The sequence below is a fragment of the Melospiza georgiana genome, chromosome 10 (genome assembly GCF_028018845.1).
Source record: "Melospiza georgiana isolate bMelGeo1 chromosome 10, bMelGeo1.pri, whole genome shotgun sequence".
In the NCBI taxonomy this organism is placed as follows: Eukaryota; Metazoa; Chordata; class Aves; order Passeriformes; family Passerellidae; genus Melospiza; species Melospiza georgiana.
The window spans coordinates 1113210-1130042 of NC_080439.1; positions in this window are offsets into that span (position 1 = coordinate 1113210).

Sequence of the window (16833 nt, forward strand, 5' to 3'; positions counted from 1 at the left end):
CCTCCCTCGGCTCCAGGAGCTGGGGATTGTGTTTGATTCCCTGAAAATGCAGGGCCCTGGGCAGGAGATGGTTCCCCTTTCCTGTGTCCAGCTCTGGGGACTGCAGCTGGAATGAAAATCAGGTTTCAAAAGTGTTTTAGGAAGAGACAGAGAAATTTTCAAACCCTGGCATAATTTATTAATAAATAGAAGTTCTATAATATAAGTAATATAATAATCACTTATAATTCATAATGAACTACAGGTAGAGAGCTCCTAAACACCATTCTGTACATTTATACAACGTGCAGGCAAGTTAGAAATGCAATAATTTAACAGATGATTGCCTAGAAGAAGGAATAGAGAAGGAATATAAAAGGAATTCAGAAGGAATGTAGCAGGAACACAGCAGGCAGGAGGAGCCCCAGCCCCGAGCAGGGATCCGTTTGCAGTGCTGCTCCCTGGAGCATCCCTGGAGCCCGGTCCTGGGGCAGCAGGAGGGGTCTGGGGGGGTTTGTGCCCCAGGTCCCGGCCCTGGGACCGAGGGTTCCATATCAACATTCCACGGCAGCCTTGCTCTCAGGAAATCAACCGTGCTGCAAGTTTTATAAGGCGAGCCGGGCTCTCCTTTCTGCCGGGCTATAGAATGGCCTGAGCATCGCCCCAGGGAACGCGCGGGGCACGATGGCCCCGACACCGCGACAGTGCCACCCCAGAGTGACAAATCGCCGGCAGCTGCTCTGCTTTATTCACCTGAGAGAGACTGATGGCTCTGGGAGCTGCTCTGCTTTATTCACCTGAGATTGAGGGCTCTGGGAGCTGCTCTGCTTTATTCACCTGAGACTGATGGCTCTGGGAGCTGCTCTGCTTTATTCACCTGAGATTGAGGGCTCTGGGAGCTGCTCTGCTTTATTCACCTGAGACTGATGGCTCTGGGAGCTGCTCTCCTTTGTCCACCTGAGAGAGACTGAGGGCTCTGGGAGCTGCTCTCCTTTCTCCACCTGAGATTGAGGGCTCTGGGATCTGCTCTCCTTTATCCACCTGAGACTGATGGCTCTGGGATCTGCTCTCCTTTACCCACCTGAGACTGATGGCTCTGGGAGCTGCTCTCCTTTATCCACCTGAGACTGAGGGCTCTGGGAGCTGCTCTCCTTTACCCACCTGAGAGGAGCCTCAGGAGCAGCAGGGAGCTCCTGAGGTCAGCAGAATGATAAACACAGGAGGCTGGGGAAGCACAAAGTGCCTTGATGCAGCTCTCTGGGAGCTTTATTTGGCTTTGGATAACCAACTTCCACACGGAAGGACCTGCAGGATCGTGTATGTGCAATGGAAATATGTGTTGTTTCACTGCTCAGGGTTGGTGAAAAAGGCTGCTGGAAACTCCAGAAAAAAACCTCCTTTTCCTTGCTGTGAAGCACTTTAAATTTTAAGGATAAACAGGCTGGATCAGACACAGAACTAGAATGTTTTACAGCTCAAAGTTTGAGTCGTTTTTCCAGAGTTGTGCAAAGTTTCCAGTGAATGGTTTAGTGCCACGTCTACTGAACAGGTTGGATAGTGCCAGGGACCCCGAGCTCCCTTTGCCCCATCCCAGGAACCCACCCGGGGGACACCCTGCGGGGCACGGGGTGACGGTCCTGCTTTGGGGTGATCACAGCGCTTTTGGGGTGATCACAGCGCTTTTGGGGTGATCACAGCGCTTTTGGGGTGATCACAGCGCTTTTGGGGCTGTGGCTTTCAGGTCCCGCTGCCCTAGAGGGGCTTTGCTCGGGCTCTCTCGCACACGGCTCTGCCCGTGCTCCCGAAGTGGCTGCTGTGATTAGAGCTGTAATCTCCGTGCCAGCTTTTACATTTCCGACCGGAGAGGGGAATTAATGCGATTCCCGTGTCCGCCCTTCGGTGCATTTAGCAAACACCGCCGGCTCGGGAGCGGCCGGAACTTTGTTCTCATCCTCAGGGGGACCAAATCCCCAAATTCCTGCGGACCCCGTGGAGAATGGAGGTTCCTGCTGGCTGGGGCCCCGAGGAGCTGCATGAGGAGGAGGAGGAGGAGGGGATGGGCACGGGGATGCTGCGGGGCACGAACCGCGCCGCAGTTGGCCCGGGCCGGCCCACGAGGGGCAGGGCTCGCCCTCAAGGTGACACGTGTGGCCTCACCCCCGACGGTCGCGGCGCCGGGCGGCCGCACGGCTGTTCCAGAAGGCTCCAGAGGAAGCCCTCGCCGCTCCGAGGCCGGCAGGGGCGCGGGCGATGCCTCTGGGGGCCGTGCCCCGGCGCAGCCCGCACGGCTCCGTGAGGAGGGCGCCGGCCGAGCCCCGCGGCCGTCTCCAATTACAGCCGGGAGGGAGCGGCGCGGCGCGGTCACTCGGCATGAGGCGAGGCTGAGCGCTGCCCTCCGCGATGCTGGCGGCGCGCACCGGCACCGTGGGCGGCAAGGGCGCCGACGAGGCGCTGAAGCTGCGCAAGCAGTCGGTGCTGTCCGCGGGCAGCCGGGAGCGAGCCCTGCGCGGCTCGGCCGACGGCAGCAGGGACGGCCAGGGCCAGGCCCGGGCCCGGCCCCAGCAGCCCCAGCAGCGGGCGCGGCGCCTGGCGCTGCTGCGGGAGCTGGAGATGAACTGGTACCTGCGGGTGTGCGAGCTGTCCCACGAGTTCACCATCGCCTACACCACCGGCATGCCGCACAGGTACGTCCTGCCGCTGTCCCGTGTGCTGCTGGCCGGGGTAGCCGTGGCAGTAATCACAGGAACGGCAGCAGCAATAATAATCGCAGAGATGGTAATAGTCATAGAAAGGTCCTTGGCTTTGTGAGTCTGATTTTTCTGGTTATTCTGTACAGAGATGAATAGTCTGCAAACTTCTCTGTTGGTTCCCAGAACTTCGCCGGCACAAGCTGTGTGTAGTTGTTGAGCCTTGTTTCTAGCTTGCCCAAGTGACTGTGGTTTTGTTTGAATAGAGTAGAAAAGTCGCTGCTGTCGAGCAGGGACCGTGTGGGTGGCAGGAGGGTCCCTGTCCCCCCTCCCTGCCTGGGAAGGAGCCCCAGGCAAGGGGAACCTGCAGCGTCCGCATCTCTCGTCCCATCGGTCTTAAATGTCGCAGCCTCCAGAATCTGATCTGCTCCTTTAAAAAAATATAAGGGGATCTTGGTATTAGTGGAAATTAGACGTGCGAGTCTCTAATCTCCTGTGCGGGGTCAGACCCTCGCTGAAATCGGAACCGCAGCAGGAACGGCCCGGGCGCGGCTGCCCCAGAACCGGGAGCAGCTGCGGGACCGCGGGGACGGGAGGGTTCCTTCAGCTCCCCTGGGCTCTCCTTCGCTTCTCCTGGGCTCTCCTTCGCTTCTCCTGGGCTCTCCTTCCCCTCCCTTGGGTGGCAGCCGGGGTTCCGAGACCCTCCCCAGCCCCGGGCAGGGTGGGGGTGCCCGCAGCGCCCGGCACAAACCGAGCTCTCACAGATGTGCTTGGGCAAGAAATTAACTAGAATGTCAGGACAGTAACAATTAGGAATGGGATAAGTGGAGGAAAAAGGAAGTAAAACTGGGAGAAGGAGCGAGTGGGTGTTGGTGCAGGAGTGTTCACAGGCGCTGAGGGGAGCACGAGGGGTCTGGGGGCTGCAGGGAGCAGATTCTGGGCCCCGTGCCCCCCAGCCCCTCCAGCCTGTGGTTGGCACCCAGGGGCTCCAACAGCACCAAAAAACAAAGGGCTGGGGAATAACTTGAGGGAGAGCTGAGTTTCTAAATATCCACACAAACCCTGATCCTCCAAACAGCAAAATCCTCATGTCCAGAGAGCTCTGAGGAGCTCGCAGGGATATTTCTCAGCGCTGGTTCACCTTGCATTATAGATGAGCTGGGGCTGGCAGGAGGTAAAACCAAAGGCAGCTGCAGCAGAGATGGCAGGAACAGCCCTGGGGTTACACTGTGGGGAGCAAACACGGAGCCCTAGGAGGGACAGCCTGGGGACAGGGCAGGGATAGCCCAGGGACAGCTTGGGGACAGCTTGGGGACAGGGCAGGGACAGCTTGGGGACAGGCAGGGAGTGCCTGGGCGCAGGGCAGGGACAGCCTGGGACGCTCCCTTAAATGTGCTTGGGCTGCAAAGAGCTGGGTTGAGATCCCCCTGCACCCCTGTGGGATCAGCACTGTGAGAACAGGACCCCCACCCTTGGGCAGGACCCTCCTGGGGACACCCAGGGCCACCCACGCCCTGGTGTGACAGTGACACAAGAATAACGGGGCAATGCCACTGCTCCTGCCAAACTCCCCTCTGTGACATTGAATTATGAGCTTTTCAAATATATTCTGGGGCTGGGATCAGTCTTTCTTTATCTGCTTTGAAAGATTTAAGGATTAGTTGAGTTCATGATACATCCATCACTTGATTATTTAACTTATTTTTCTAATGTATTTGGGGCTGAAATGGGGTGAGTTTTTAAAATAGAAGAGTCTCAACATCTGCCTCAGTGGCATGAACCAGACCTTGGCAGGACTGTCTGCTGTGACCAGAAAAGGTCACCGTGGCTCTTCTGGGATGAAGAGCATAAGAACCATCCCTGGATTGTTTTTATGGAGGGCCAGGTTGGACAGCCTGGGGCAGTGCAAGTGTCCCTGCCGTGGCAGGGGAGTTCAGAACGGGGCAGTCTTTAAGGACCTTTCCAGCCCAAACCATTGCGTGGGTCTGTGAACCAGAACATTTTGTTTGCTGTTCGGCAGTGGTGAAATCACTGTTAACATCATCATTTGGTCCATGTGAGCTGTCTCACCCCGGGAGGCTGCAGAGGAGGAGTTCCCAGAGCAGGTAACCCCAGCTGTGAGAGCTGGCAGTGCCCTGAGACAGAACAAGATGTTCCCGTGAGCTGCAGAGGAGACGCCTGCAGAGTTCATCCGGCCAGCCAGGGCCCGAAATACACCCTGGGAGAGTATTTGCTGTGTGTTTATTGGCCTTGGGTGGAATCCCAGGCAAACATTTCTCATTATCTAAATATAAGGCCTGGGGAATGGGGTCAGTGCTCTATTCCCACAGCAGCCCTCACCCCTTGGAGAGGTCTCAGCAGATGAACAAGATTGCTGATCTTGGCCAAAATCCACCCTGGGCATCTCCCCAAGAGGGCTGGGTGCAGGGGGCTGAGGAAGGTCTGGGAGAGCAGCTCTGCCCAGCTCGGGACCGGGCACAGGGCTTTGGACCCAGCACAGGGACAGCCCTGGGATTGGGACCCAGCACAGGGAGGGCTCTGGGACCTGGCACAGGGACAGCTCTGGGACCGAGCACAGGGACAGCCCCGGGATCCAGCACAGGGACGGCATTGGGCTCGGGACCTGGCACAGGGACAGCTCTGGGATTGGGACCCAGCACAGGGACAGCCCTGGGACCCAGCACAGGGAAGGCTCCCTGCTCTGTCCCTGCAGGAGGTGCCCAGTGCCAGGCTGGCAGTGTCCCCGTGTCCCCATACACCTGTACAAGGCGGTGTGCCCCGACATGCCCCTGCCCCGGGTGTGTGCCCGGCGGGCGGGTGAGGCCCCACAGGCACGGAGAGCTGCCAGCTGGGCCAGGGCACGGAGCCCCCGCACCGAGGGGACACGGCTGGAGAGGGTCCTGCAGCTGCACGGGCTGGGGCTGGCCCCGAGCGACAGTGCCCGCCACCATGGCACCGTGGGCTACAGGTACGGGGACACTGGGACACCACGAGCTACAGGTATGGGGACAGGGCTGTGCCACCGAGAGCTGGGCATGCCTCGGGGGGCTGGCAGCATCCTCGGCTGCCTCAGGGTCTTCTCTGATTTCCGTGGGTGGCTTTGAGCAGAGCTGAATGCCTGCGAGCTGTTCTCTTAAGACGCTGAATTTGATCTTTCTGTTCTGTGCTGTTACATCTTGGAATGGTTTGGGGTGCAAGGGTGACAGTCCATCTCATCCACCCCTGCCATGGCAGGGACACCTTCCACGAGGACAGGCTGCTCCAAGCCCTGTCCATCCCTGCCCTGAGCACTTCCAGGATCAGGAAAATCACTCTGAATCTTCCAGCTCAGGTCCTGAGCCCCTCTTTGTCCTCATGGAGCAAATGGACTGAGAGCCCAAACCCCTGGCTGGGTTCAGGATGGAAATGCGTGGCTTTTGGGTTAGAAAGGGTGTCCAAGGCAAAGGGTGCCACCCCTGCAGGAGCTGGAGCAGCCTGGGGACAGGGGTGTTGGCTGGGGAGGGTGGGTGAAGAGACACTGGTGTGCTCAGTGCAGCAATTGTCATTGTGCCTTGCTTCCAAAGAGGTGCCCTTTGAAAGGATGATGTCCTGCATGGAAAGTCTACAAGTTCTGTCTCCTTCTAAGAAAAGCAAATTTTCTTTGAAGCATTTGCTTTCCCAAGGGGTTGATCTGTGCCTGTGGCTAGTCTGAGCTTAAAACTGAAATAAGGCACCGTGCCTGGTGTTCTTGTGGATCCAGCTCAGTTATGTCCCAGCTTTCGCTGCTGGATGGGGAAATTTGATGACAAAAAATTTCCTGTCTGTCCCCAGGACAAAAAATCTCACTGCTGTCCCCAGAGAGATCCCTCATTCACTGGGGCTTCTGGCCTGGAAACTCCACCCCCTTTAATGAGAAATTCCTTTGCCCCTTCTGGTGATCCCAGTCCCACCTTGCCGCTGTGTTTGAAAAGGCTGGTGTCCTTTCCAGGACAGGAAAATCCCCACTTACCCGGTTTCTCTCTGATTCTGCGCTTCCCACGTGTCAGCCCACACAGACACGATTTAAAGCTTTCCCCTCACTGAGGAGCAGAGGTGTGGGCTCAGAGTGCTGCCACGAAGGGCTGTGATCCCCTCCTGAGATGTGTTCTCTGTGTTCTCTGTCTCTGCGTTCTGCTGCGCCAAAACGTGCCCAGCCCGGGGGAGAACCTGCAAAGAGCTTGGGGAGAAAATTTCTGCAGGGTTGGATTTGGATGGAAAGGGGGTTCTGAAGCCACAGAAAAACATAATTAATGGGAGGCTGTGGGGCTGGTGTGGGGCAGCTGGGGCTGCAGGAGCCCTGCACACTCCTCCAGGCCCCTCTCTCTGTTTCTTGGCTCGGGCAGGGGAGTTTCCCTCGTTCAGCAGAGCCATCAGTCATGGGCAAATAAAGCATGAGCTTAATTTGTGCTGAAGCTGATGGATTGGAGCCCCTGCTCCGCGCTAAATGTGCGCATTGCTCACGGCTGACAGGAGCAGCTGGAACTCACCGAGGAGATTTATCCTTGGCATGGGCTGGGCACAGGGCTCTGCTCGGGGCAGGGGCGCTCCAGCAGCTCCCACCTGCTGCTCCCACAGGGAATTTCTCTTACAGAGCTACAGGGACTCTCCTGTCTCACTGTGAGCTTGGGCATTTTCCTCTTCTGCCTCGTGGATGTGCTTTAGCTCTCCATGGGTCCAGTCTGGAGCCAGCACAGCAGCAGCTCTGTTTTCACTAGGATTTATTCAATTACACGTGGGAAGTAATGAATTGTGAACAAGAAACACTTGCTGAACACTTGTAAGCTGGTTCATTTGCAGGCTGATCAGCTCTTTTCCCTTTCACTGCTTCAGCCCATGCAGCCCAGTTCTGCTGTCACAGAGGAGCCCAAAGTGCAGCAGTGCCCGAGCTTGGCTCATTTATGGTGACAGCAGAACTTCTCTCAGACAGAGCACCCTTTACAACAGAGTTTCTTTCAGATGAAGCAGCATTTACACCGTTTACAACAGAGCACTGTCCTCCTTTGTGACTGTTCTCAGGGGTCTGAGGGTGAGGGAAGACATGTAAATCTGACTCCATGTTTCAGAAGGCTGGTTGATTATTTTATTATATATATATTACATTAAAACTGTACTAAAAGAATAGAAGAAAGGATTTCATCAGAAGGCTGGCTAAGAATAGCAAAGGAAAGAATGATAACAAAGCTTGTGTCTCAGACAGAGAGTCTGAGCCACTGACTGTGATTGGCCATTAATTACAAACAACCACATGAGACCAATCCCAGATGCACCTGTTGCATTCCACAGCAGCAGATAACCATTGTTCACATTTTGTTCCTGAGGCCTCTCAGCTTCTCAGGAGGAAAAATCCTAAGGAAAGGGTTTTCCATGAAAGATGTCTGTGACACTCCTTCTGTTGCTTTTGTTGGTTAAGCAGTGAATTAAAGCCTGGCAATTGAGGAGTGTGGAGCTCTGGTGCAGACTGGCCAGCAGGCAGCCCCTTGAGGGATGTTCCCTTTCCTTCCTCCTTTTCTCCTTCCCCATTTTCCTTTTCCATTTCCTTCTCCCTTTCCTGCAGTGGGAGCAGTGAGGAGCTGTCACCAACCCTTGGCCAGGGCTGCCCATGCCATGCCATGCCATGCCATGCCATGCCATGCCAGGGGGATTCAGCCCCCTGGGCTCTGGCAAACAGAGGGGTCTGAGGGATGGGATTGTCCCTGCAGCAGATTAAACAGGCTTTGGCTTAGGGAAAGATGATGGACAGGGATTACAGATGTGTTTAAATCAGGAACAGCCTGCAGCCCGTCACTCACCGTTCCCACAGCGCAGAACTGGGGCAGGGGGAGCAAAGGACATTTGTACAGCAGGTTTGAGCACAGGAAAATCCTGTCCCAGCCCCTGGAATGGAACTGGGAGCTCCCTGACGTGGGATGTGCTGTGGTGCTGGAACCCCAGCAGGCTGAGGGTGTTACCAGGGATCAGCCAAGGCTGATTCTCCATCCCAGGTGCTGAGCACCAAGGGGAGATTTAACCCTGAGCTTACAGCCCTGCCGAACTACCCCAGAAAAGGGGAATTTGGGATTAATTCCTTTGCCATAGCTGCTCTCCCAGCCTTCCCCCAGCGAGGCCCGTTTTGTGCATTGAAGCTTTAAAATATCTAATCTTTAGATGGCAAAATATAGGAGGGCTCTTGATGGGGTCCTGTAATCCTGCCCTGTAATCCTGCCCTCATCTGCTCTGAGTGCTGCTGCATTATATTTATTGGGATATATCTCCCAGCCTTAATGTTTCCCTACTTCCTGTGCAGATTGATCCACGGAGCTGCATCCAGCTGTGCCCTTTGTTGATAGTCCCTGCCAGGCATCCTAAGTGGTATTTTAGTCTTTTTAGCCTGTTCAAAGCACACAGCAGCCTCCTGGTGCTGTGGTGACAGGGCACTTCCCATGTCTGGCCTTCCTCCTGATGATCTCAGTTCCCTGGGGTTTGTGTTATTTTTGTGGGGTTCTCTCCCTGCCCAGGGATGAGCTTTAAGGTCCCTTTTGACCCAAACCATCCCATGATGGTTCCCTAGAATGCTCACAGAGCCATGCTGAGGCTCAGTGTGCTGCTGTTTCCAGGTCCATTCCCACCTTCCTGTGGGAGTTCCCATGCCGTATGTGCTCTGTTTTTGGGGAAAATGAAGCAGACTTTGCCATTTTGCCCTCCCCATTCCCCACTGCCTCAGTGGATCCCAGCTGACCCTCGGCTGCTCCGCCCAGCAGGAATTTGCGCTTTTTTTGCTGCTTTTCTCCACTTGTGCTGCTTTTCCCCACCTTTGCTGCTTTCCCCATCCCTGCTGCTCCCGTGGGGTCTGGCTGGCCGGGCTGGGCTGGCAGGAGCTGCTCCATCCCTGGTCCTGAGCAGGAGCTCCTGCTGAGCCTCCTCCTCCTCCTGCTGCTGCTGGGGGCTGACTCTGGATTTTGGGATGTTCCCGTGTATTTATAGACGGGTTTGAGGCTGCACTCTGGGATGGAGCCCAGCCACGTGGCCCTGGCTATGAGAGGCTCTGTCTGGAGTCTTTGGGCTGACTTTGGGATGTGCTGAGGAAGGGATGCTGCCGGATGCTGCGCCGGCACAAAGCGCTGAGCCAATCTGGGAGCAAAAGCTCCTCCCGTGGCTTGCAGGCTTATCTCAAGGCTGCCTCCTTTAGGAATGGTGATAAATCCAGGGCTGGCAGGGCTCAGTGCCAGGGCAGGGCAGCTGTGTCACCAGCCTTGGTGCCAGCTGTGCCTGGCACGGCTCAGGTGGGCACGGCTCAGGTGGGGCTGCTCTTTGCACCCCTCTTTCAGCCAGAACTTGGCTTTTTGCAGTCCGAGGCAGTCAGAGCTCTCAGCTGAGATGTGTTTGCCCTGCTCCCTGGTTTTCCCCACCTCTGTTTCTGCCTCTCCCTAGTGTGGGGAGGGCCGAGGGCAGCTGGGCATGGGGAGCCTGTGTGAAAAGCAGCTTTGCCATGGACAAACCTCCTGTGCAGAGCTGTCCCTGCCTGATAAGCCTTCTCCTCCTTGTTTGCAGCGTCTTTTCACAGTTGCTGGCTTCACCCCAGTGCCAGAAAGGCTCCAGAAGCCAGCACGGTGTTTCCACCATTCCAAGGGCACGGCTGCTGCTTTCTCCAGAGGTGTTTGTGGAGAACACGGGGATTTTTGGAGGGTCCGGGGGGGCTGAGGCTGCTGCTGGTCTGGGGGTCCTCCCCAGGCCTCAGTGTCCCACCCCAGCTGGGGAGAGGAACCCGATTTCCACTGCAGAAAAAGACACAATCTGTAGATTGCAGGAGCAATTATTCATTTCCCCCGAGGGCCTAATGAGCGGTTATGCATTTGGCAGTAAGTAATGATCCTCTTGCAAATCTTTTTGTTAATTAAATGGGCGCCTTTCCAGTGCAAAAGTGGCTGTTGGATGTTTGGGATGTGCCCAGAGATCGGGGGCTGCTTGCCCGGCCAGCGCTGGCCTGGGAAATGCAGAAATCCTTGGCTTGGACAGTGGCTGGAGGTCACCCGAAGTGATGCACTTGATTTGCTAAAGTGGCATTGCCCCTGCATCCCTGGCAGTGCCCAGGGATGGACACTGGGGTTTGGAGCGTCTGGGACAGGGAAAGGTGTCCCTGCCATGGCAGGGTGGCACTGGAGGGGATTTGAGGTCCCTTCCAGCCCAAACCATCCCTGACATTGTGCTGCTCTGAGGTACATCGTGCTCCTGCCCGGTGGGCCAAAAACAGCTTAAAAAAATTGAAAAGGAATTTCTCTTTGCGGAGAATTCTGGAAGTGAAAGAGCAGAGGAGAATTCGGGAGCTGAGGAGTCAGCCCAGGCTCCGGGCTGGCAGCAGCGCTGTGCCTGCACCTGCCCAGGTGAAAAGCAGGTCCAGAGCCCCTGAAATGATGATTTTCAACCAGCGGCGTGGGCTGGTGCCTGGGAGGCAGGGAAGTGCTGACACAGCAGGTTTGCCAGTCCCTCCCCCGAACAGGAGCCTGGAAAAGGATCCATTAAAATAAATGGGGCTGAGGATGGCTCCCTGGTAATCTGCTGGTTCCAGCAGCACACACCATTGTCCCGGGTGGCTGCTGATTCTCCTCCGTGGTTAATTCCAGCAGAGCCTGGCTCTGGGGGATGCGGGTGGGGAGAGGAACAGGAGCGAGGGCTTGGTGCAGCTGAGGGGATGCACACCCTGTGTCACTCACGTTGGTAATTAGAAATGCTGCTGCAGCTGAAAGGGAGGCTCTCAGGAGGAGACTTAAAATTCTTCTTTGAAAAACGCAGTTTGGGAAGGTGGTGTTTTTAATAGTGCTTATTATGCAGGGGTGACTTATATAAGATAATGACTGATGGAGGCACTTGGCTTTCTCTGAGCTGCTCACAGGGGCCGAGTCCCTCCTTGGGCTGTAGGAGGAGGTGAAAACTGAGGGGTTCCAGAAGAGGGGGAAGTTTTTGATGGGGTATTCATTCGAAAGGAGTTTCCCAGAGAGCACAGCGTGCTGTAGCTGATCTTTGTGCTGCCCCTCTGCCGGTTAACATGACAGAATCAGGAATTCCTGCTCCATAATTGCTCTCTGTGTGCTCCAGCGTGTCCCAGAGCGTGCAGCTGGAGCTGTGCGTGTGTTTGTTTCCCAGATCCAAACCCCCCTCCGCAGCAGCCTCTCTCCAAACAAGTCAATTTGGAGCTCTAAGCTGTTACAAGCAATGCTCGGGTGAGATTTGACGTGTGTGGATAGCACAGCAATGCTCATAATTGCCTGAAATCTGCTATTCAACGGGCACAGCCAAGCTGGAGGAACACAGCTTGGGCTGAGCTTTATTTGGAATACATTTACCCATCAGGTGAAGCGGAGCACGCGGGGAAATTGTGCATTTTGTGTCTGCCCAGGGTGGAACACGAGGATGGCAGAAGGGAAAAGCATTTCTTGGCCTGGAGCTGGCACAGCAGCCTGGAGTGCCCCAGGGTGCTGCTGCTGCTCTGCTGCTCTGCTCCAGGCCTGGCATGGATGCTCAGAGCCTGGATGCCATGCCAGGGCTCCCAGGGGGAATCAAACACAAAACCCTCTTGTGCTGTGCCCTGGAGCTTCGTGCAGCTCTGCGTGTTCTGATACCGCAGGATCACAGAGTGGCTTGAGCTGGAAGGGGCCCTAAAGACCATTAAGTGCTCAGTGTAGCACGGTACATTAATATAATGGTGACTTCTGCAGCCCTTCATGTGAGGCACGGCCTTGCAGTCAGCTGAGAAATGGAATAGATAGCATGGAAAAATTAAATTACCTGCTTAGGAGCAGGGACCCAGCAGCTAATGGGCAGCAGGCACCGGGGGGAGTGTTGTCTCCACGGGGACGAGCAGCTGATTAATTGGATTGGGCTCTGATGAGTTCCACCCTCCGTGTCAGACACCGCGAGCTCCAGCCTCCCTCCCAGCGCCGATTCCTCCCTGTGCATCAAGAGATTCTTTATTTCATGTTGTATTTCATGTTGTCAGAGCTCCTCGGGGCTCCCTTGGGGCCGGGGTGCCCCCACACCCAGGGTGGGGCTGGCCTTGGGCCCTGGGGGCCATGGGATGGGATGGGGTGGGATGGGATGGGATGGGATGGGATGGGATGGGATGGGATGGGATGGGATGGGATGGGATGGGATGGGATGGGATGGGATGGGATGGGATGGGATGGGATGGGATGGGATGGGATGGAAGGGATGGGATGGGATGGATGGGATGGGATGGGATGGGATGGGATGGGATGGGATGGGATGGGATGGGATGGGATGGGATGGGATGGGATGGGATGGGATGGGATGGATGGGATGGGATGGATGGATGGGATGGGATGGGATGGGATGGATGGGATGGGATGGGATGGATGGGATGAGATGGGATGGGATGGGATGGGATGGGATGGGACGGGAGTTTGGATCTAGAGCAGCCCAGAATCCCAGCCTGGTTTGGGTTGGGAGGGACCCACCCAGTGCCACCCCTGCCATGGCAGGGACACTTCCCACTGTCCCAGGTGCTCCAAATCCCACCCGGCCTGGCCTGGGCACTGCCAGGGATGCAGGGGCAGCCACGGCTGCTCTGCTGCTGGGTTGATCCCAGTCCTCGGAGCTGTCCCTCCCCGGTTCGGTCCACCCCGGGAGCCCTGGGAGCCGCCGCTGTCCCCCAGGTGACAATCTCCTGTGCCACCAGAGGAACCCGCTGGGGCAGCGTCCCCAGCCCGGCTCAAACCCTGCCACAGCAACGCCTTTTAACTAAAAACCGTTTAATGGGAATTTGGATCAGTTTTCCTCAAGTGCAATTACGAATGCAGATGGGGTTTTTGATGTGAAAGCAGCGGAAATGCGATGGCCGTGGGCTCGATAAGCGCCGGGCCTTTGCTGTGCGGCTCGTTTCCCCGCGCAGCTTCCAGCGGCGTTATCGAACACGGCCACGAGAGCGTTCCCAGCGGGCTCGGCCGCACCCGAGGGCTCCGAACCGCCCGGTGCCGGGGGAGCGGCGCTGGAGCGGCTCTGAACCGGGTTAATCCCGGGAAAGGCGCTGGGAGCTGCGTGCCCTGCTCCGGGGCAGCGCTCCTCGCTCAGCCTGCCCGTGCTGTGCCATCGGGGATGGAGCTGCTGCCGCATCCCGCAGCTCTCCTGCGGGACACCCAGCGGGACACCCAGCGGGACACCCAGCCCGAGGGAGGTGGGCACGGGATGGGGCTGCCACCGCTGTCCTTGCGGCCCCAGGGAGCTTCCACTGGGACATGGGACTGGGACTGGGACTGGGACTGCCCTGAGCTGTCCTGCGGCAGTGATGGGGGCAGGCTGGAAATCAGGGCTTTGGGATTGCTCTGCTCCTGGTGTCTGGAAATCAGGGGTTTGGGATTGTTCTCCCGCTCCTGTGTCTGGAAATCAGGGGCTTGGGATTGTTCTCTCATTCCTGGTGTCTGTAAATCAGGGCTTTGGGATTGCTCTGCTCCTGGTGTCTGGAAATCAGGGATTTGGGATCATTCCCCTGCTCCTCATGTCTGTAAATCAGGGGTTTGTGATTGTTCTCTCACTCCTGGTGTCTGGAAATCAGGGGTTTGGGATCGTTCCCCCACTCCTGGTGTCAGGAAATCAGGGGTTTGGGATTGTTCTCCTGCTTCTAGTGTCTGGAAATCAGGCATTTGAGATCGGGAACCCACTCCTGGTGTCTGAAAATCAGGGATGTGGGATCGTTCTCCTGCTCCTGGTGTCTGGAAATGGGGAATTTGGGATCATTCAGGCTCCTGGAGAGAGACTGATGCCCGCAGTGTCTGTGCGGGCTTTGGGGAATGTGGCTCTGGGGCCCTGGACAGAATGTGGGGCTCTGGCCAGCTCTGTGCTGTTGGATAAAAAAGAGAAAGGCCTTTTTTTGGGTGGAGAAGCTCCAAGGGCTCAGATTTTGGAGTAGGATCCTGCCCCCACGGCACTGCCAGCAGTGTTTCAGTGCTGCCATGCCATCCCCCTGGGTCTGGTCCATCCAAGGGCATTGCATGCAAACCCTCACTGAGCAGCTGTCTAAGTGTCCAGCATGGTTAAACTCTCCTCATGAAGGCTGAAACCACAATTTTGATATGTCCCAGCCTGGGAGCACTGCCTGTTCCATCCTGCTGCATCTGCCTGGCCCTGGGGCTGCTCTGGCCGTGGGGAGGGCAGGACCCTCCGGCACTGGGAGCACAGGGAATGTCTCCAGCACTGATCACAGAGTCCCACAATGGTCTGGGCTGGAGGAGACCTTGTTTTGCTCCTTGTGCCACCCCCTGCCACGGGCAGGGACACCTTCCCTTATCCCAGGTTACTCCAGCCTGGCCTTGGACACTTCCAGGGATCCAGGGGCAGCCACCACCTCTGTCATGGGCACTGCTGCAGGTTTGCTGCTAAATTCAGTTGTTGCGCTTCCTCAGTATAGAAGAATTTCAGTTAAAGAGCTCAGGCAGGCTGGGCTGGCATCGTTACTGTGACCTGGATTGCTGGAATCACAGGCTGCTGTGGCTGGAGGGGCCTTACAGCCCACCCATCCCAACACCCTGCCGTGGCAGGAGGGTAAATAATTTAGCCTGAGACTGCAGCCAGGAGAAGCAGAATCTGCAGCCAGACTTGGCATCCTGTTTCAAAGGAGCTCCACTACAAGGTAACGTTTAAAAAAGGAAGGAGCAATCAGCGGGCTCAGCTCCAGCCCTGCTGGGCCGGGGCTGCAGCAGCTCACGAGGTCTCACCCAGCCCAGACTGCAGGACCTTGATTCATGTTCATATTTTGGGCTGCAGAAGCATCCTCCTGCCTCTGGATGCAGCCAGAGCCGAGCTGCTGACTGCCCCTGGAGCTCGGGAAGGGAAGGGAAGGGAAGGGAAGGGAAGGGAAGGGAAGGGAAGGGAAGGGAAGGGAAGGGAAGGGAAGGGAAGGGAAGGGAAGGGAAGGGAAGGGAAGGGAAGGGAAGGGAAGGGAAGGGAAGGGAAGGGAAGGGAAGGGAAGGGAAGGGAAGGGAAGGGCTCCTTCCTCAGCCCTGCTCTGAGCCCAGCCCCATGGCCCCTTCCAGCTCTGCACGGACCCCTCTGTGGCTGCACAAAGCATTTATTCCATTGTTGGGGGTTTCCATCCTGCTCACCGTGGGGTGTGTGTCGCCCTGCCCCTGCAGGGTACAGCCCTGGCATGGAAGGGATTGTGCAGAGACCCAGGCAGCTCCTGTTACCCTGGCCCTGTTGTCCTGCCCTTCTGCCCTGGCCCTGCTGGCTCCGGATTTGGCCCCAGGGTGGCTGCAGTGGCCCCAGGGCTGGGCTGGGGGGTCACAGGGTGGTCACAGGCAGCTGTGTTAAACCACATTTGCTTGATGAAGCATTTTGAGCAAGTAATTTAATGAGTACTTGCTGTCTTGCTCAGGGGGAATTGCACGGGCACGTTGTCACAGTGATTTGGTGGCACTGAGGTGTCACAGGGAGCCCAGGCTCAGCTCGTGGCTGTCCTCTGCCAGGGCTGTCACGTACCTCCTCTTCCATAAGCTCAGGGTTTTCATCATGCCGAATTATGTGACTCCAACGTTTTACTCTAGAGTCTGATTATCTTGCTCAGGAAATGAAATAAATCCCATATTTAAATACATCTTCTGTGCAGAGACTGTAACCCCTCCAAAGCTAAGCAGCTTGAGGTAAGGATGTGCCAGTGCAGATGTGGCTGTCCCTTTCTGTCCCCTCCCTGGCACCTCGGGCCGTGGGCAGCCCTGGCAGTGGGCATCAGGGTGGCAGTGACCTGGGCCCATCCCCAGCACTGAGTCACAGCATTTGGCAGCCCTGGGGCAGTGGGAGCTCCCCGGAGATGTGCAGGACACAGGCAGAGCACACCTTGGGACGCCTGAGCCCGGGGCTGTGAGGCCAGCAGGGAGGGGAATGTTCCAGGTCTGTCAGTGCTGCTCTGGGCTCTGAAACACAGCTGGGCTCCAAAACCCCCTGGGTGCTGCCAGCAGTGCCCTCAGTGCCGGGGGACCCTCAGGGTGTCCTGGCTGTGAGAGGCACCCAGGGGTCAGTGACCCAAGGCTTGTGCCCCCCGTGCCCCACTCTGCTGGCTTTGCTGAAGCACTGATGAGGGCTCTGGGGACTCTCCGGGCTCCTGCTGCCCCCAAACGCTGCCTGAGGGTGACTCCAAGGAGACCCCTCCGAGCTGCGAGTTGGTGGC